The following is a 3,891-nucleotide window of genomic DNA, read 5'->3' on the forward strand; positions in this document are numbered from 1 at the left end:
TCTTGATGTTTTCTTGTTTTGTATCTTTTGTTGTTTTTCATATGCATTTTTCGTTTGTTAGAGTCCATGCATTAAAGAATTCTAAGTTTGGTGTCTTGCATGTTTTCTTTGCATCAAAAATTTTTCAAAAATATGTTCTTGATGTTCATCATGATCTTCAAAGTGTTCTTGGTGTTCATCTTGACATTCATAGTGTTCTTGCATGCATTAAGTGTTTTGATCCAAAATTTTCATGTTTTGGGTCATAATTGTGTTTTTCTCTCTCATAATAAAAATTCAAAAATAAAAAATATATTTTCCTTATTTCTCTCCAAATTTTCGAAAATTTGAGTTGACTTGGTCAAAAATTTTTAAAATTATTTTTTTCTTACAAGTCAAGTCAAATTTTCAATTTTAAAAATCTTATCTTTTTAAAACTTTTTCAAACATTAAATTTTTTCATTTTTCTTATTAATTTTCAAAAATTCTTTAAAATATTTTTCAAAAATCTTTTTCTTAAGTTTTATCTTTATTTTCAAAAATTATGCTAACAATTAATGTGATTGATTAAAAAATTTGAAGTTTGTTACTTTCTTGTTAAGAAAAGTTCAATCTTTAAATTCTAGAATCATATCTTTTAGTTTCTTGTTAGTCAAGTAATCAATTTTAAATTTAAAAAAATTAATTCTTTTTCAAAATATATTTTTCTTAAAAATCTTATCTTTTTATCATATCTTCTTATCTTATCTTTTTATCATATCTTTTTCAAAATTTTATCTTTTTCAAAATTTGATTTCAAAATATCTTATCTAACTTCTTATCTTCTTATTTTTTCAAATTTGACTTTAATATCTTTTTCAACTAACTATTTGACTTTTTGTTTGTTTCTTATCTTTTTCAAAACCACCTAACTACTTTTCCCTCTTTAATTTTCGAAAATATCTCATCTCTTTTTCAAAAATTCTTTTTAATTGTTTTAAATTTTAATTTTAATTATATTTTATCTTTAATTTTCAAAAATCACTAACTACTTTTTCAAAATTATTTTCAAAATTCTCTCTCTCTTCTCTTCTTCTATTTATTTATTTATTTACTAACACTTTTCTTCATCCTAAAATTCGAATCCCCCTTCTCTCTCTGAGTTCGAATTTTCCTCTTCTCCTTCCTATCCTTCTTCTTCTTCTACTAATAATAAGGATCCTCTTTGCCCAGATATAGAGGATTCCTCTTCCTTTTCTTTTTCTCTTCTCTTTCATATGAGCAGGAATGAGGAAAAAGGAACTCTTGTTGAAGCTGATCCTGGACCTGAAAGGACTCTTAAGAGGAAACTAAGAGAAGCTAAATTACAACAATCCAGAGGCAACCTTTCTAAAATTTTTGAACAAGAGAAGGAGATGACAGCCGAACCCAACAACAATAATGCAAGGAGGATGCTTGGTGATTTCACTAAACCAACATCCAAATTTGATGGAAGAAGCATCTCAATTCATGCAATTGGGGCTAACAATTTTGAGCCGAAACCTCAATTAGTTGCTTTAATGCAACAGAACTGCAAGTTTCATGGACTTCCATCTGAAGATCTTTACCAGTTTTTAACTGAGTTCTTGCAGATTTGTGAGACTGTTAAGACGAATGGAGTAGATCCTGAAGTCTACAGACTCATGCTTTTCCTTTTTGCTGTAAGAGACAGAGCTAGAACATGGTTGGACTCACAACCTAAAGATAGCCTGGACTCCTGGGATAAGCTGGTCACGGCCTTCTTGGATAAATTCTTTCCTCCTCAAAAGCTGAGAAAGCTTAGAGTGGATGTTCAGATCTTCAAGCAAAAAGATGGTGAATCCCTCTATGAAGCTTGGGAAAGATACAAGCAGATGACCAAAAAGTGTCCTTCTGACATGTTTTCAGAATGGACCATATTAGATATATTCTATTATGGTCTATCTGAGTTTTCCAAGATGTCACTGGACCATTCTACAGGTGGATCCATTCACCTAAAGAAAACACCTGCAGAAGCTCAAGAACTTATTGACATGGTTGCAAATAACCAATTCATGTACACTTTTGAGAGAAATTCCGTGAATAGTGGGACGCCTCAGAGGAAGGGAGTTCTTGAAATTGATACTTTGAATGCCATATTGGCTCAGAACAAAGTGTTGACTCAGCAAGTCAACATGATCTCTCAAAGTCTGAATGGATGGCAAAATGCATCCAACAGTACTAAAGAGGCAGCTTCTGAAGAAGCTTATGATCCTGAGAACCCTGCAATAGCAGAGGTAAATTTCATGGGTGAACCTTATGGAAACACCTATAATTCATCATGGAGAAATCATCCAAATTTCTCATGGAAGGATCAACAAAAGCCTCAACAAGGCTTTACTAATGGTGGAAAAAATAGGCTCAGTAATATCAAGCCTTATCCATCATCTTCTCAGCAACAGACAGAGAATTCTGAGCAGAGCCCCTCTAATTTAGCAAATTTAGTCTCTGATCTGTCGAAGGCCACTTTAAGTTTCATGAGTGAGACAAGATCCTCCATTAGAAATTTGGAGGCACAAGTGGGCCAGCTGAGTAAGAAAGTCATTGAAACTCCTCCCAGTATTCTCCCAAGCAATACAGAAAAGAATCCAAAAGGAGAGTGCAAGGCCATTGATGTAATCAATATGGCCGAATGCACAAGGGAGGAGAAGGACAAAAATCCTAGTGAGGAAGACCTCTTGGGATGTCTCTCAAGCAAGAAGGAGTCCCCTATTGAGGACCTAAAGGAATCTGAGGCTCATATAGAGACCATAGAGATTCCATTAAATCTCCTTCTGCCATTCATGAGCTCTGAAAACTATTCTTCCTCTGAAGAGGATGAAGATGTGACTGGAGAGCAAGTTGCTCAATATCTAAGAGCCATCATGAAGCTGAATGCCAAGTTATTTGGTAATGAGAGGAAGCATGAACAGCTTCTCTCAATGCAGAGTCAAACAGAGCCCCCACAGTCAAACTCTAAGTTTGGTGTTGGGAGGCCACAACCAAACTCTAAGTTTGGTGTTGAGAAGCCCCTACATTCAAACTCTAAGTTTGGTGTTGGGAGGCCCTCATCATGCTCTGAACATCTGTGAGGCTCCATGAGAGCCCACTATCAAGCTAGTGACATTAAAAGAGCGCTTATTGGGAGGCAACCCAATTTTTATTTATTTAATTTTATTTTATTGTTATTTTGTGTTTTATTAGGTTCATGATCATGTGGAGTCATGAAAAAAAATACAAAAAATTAAAAATAGAATAAAAAACAGCAGAAGAAAAATCACACCCTGGAGGAGGAGCTCACTGGCGTTTAAACGCCAGTAAGGAGCATCTGGCTGGTGTTCAACACCAGAACAGAGCATGGATCTGGCGTTAAATGCCAAAAACATGCAGCAATCTGGCGTTTAAATGCCAGGATTGCACACTGAGGAAAGCTGGCGTTCAACGCCAGAAACATGCTGCAGCTGGGCGTTCAACGCCCAAAACAAGCATCAATCCGGCGTTTAAACGCCAGAATTGTATGCAAAAGCATTCTACATGCCTAATTGGTGCAGGGATGTAAATCCTTGACACCTCAGGATCTGTGGATCCCACAGGATCACCTCAGGATCTGTGGACCTCACAGGATCTCCACCTACCTCACCCTCTCTCTCTCCATTCATGGTCATCCCTTCTATTTTTCATTCACCATACACCCCACCTACCTTCAAATTTCAAAATCTCCTTCCCACCCAATCCCACCCATATAGCCGAATCCACACCTCCTTCCATCTCCTCCATATCTTCTTCTTTTTCTATTCTTTCTTCTCTTGCTCGAGGACGAGCAATTTTCTAAGTTTGGTGTGGTAAAAGCATAGCTTTTTGTTTTTCCATAACCATTGATGGAACCTAAGGCCAGAA

At 35.7% G+C, this 3,891-nt stretch overlaps 1 non-coding gene across 1 annotated transcript; it reads right to left on the reverse strand.

The window, feature by feature from the left end:
- Positions 1 to 1,772: 1,772 nt before the first annotated feature.
- LOC112700180 (small nucleolar RNA R71) lies at positions 1,773 to 1,876 on the reverse strand. Its single transcript, XR_003153095.1, has one exon. It is a non-coding gene; the product is annotated as a small nucleolar RNA R71 (small nucleolar RNA).
- Positions 1,877 to 3,891: the final 2,015 nt, after the last annotated feature.

This window comes from Arachis hypogaea, chromosome 6, assembly GCF_003086295.3.
Source record: "Arachis hypogaea cultivar Tifrunner chromosome 6, arahy.Tifrunner.gnm2.J5K5, whole genome shotgun sequence".
Lineage (NCBI taxonomy): Eukaryota > Viridiplantae > Streptophyta > Magnoliopsida > Fabales > Fabaceae > Arachis > Arachis hypogaea.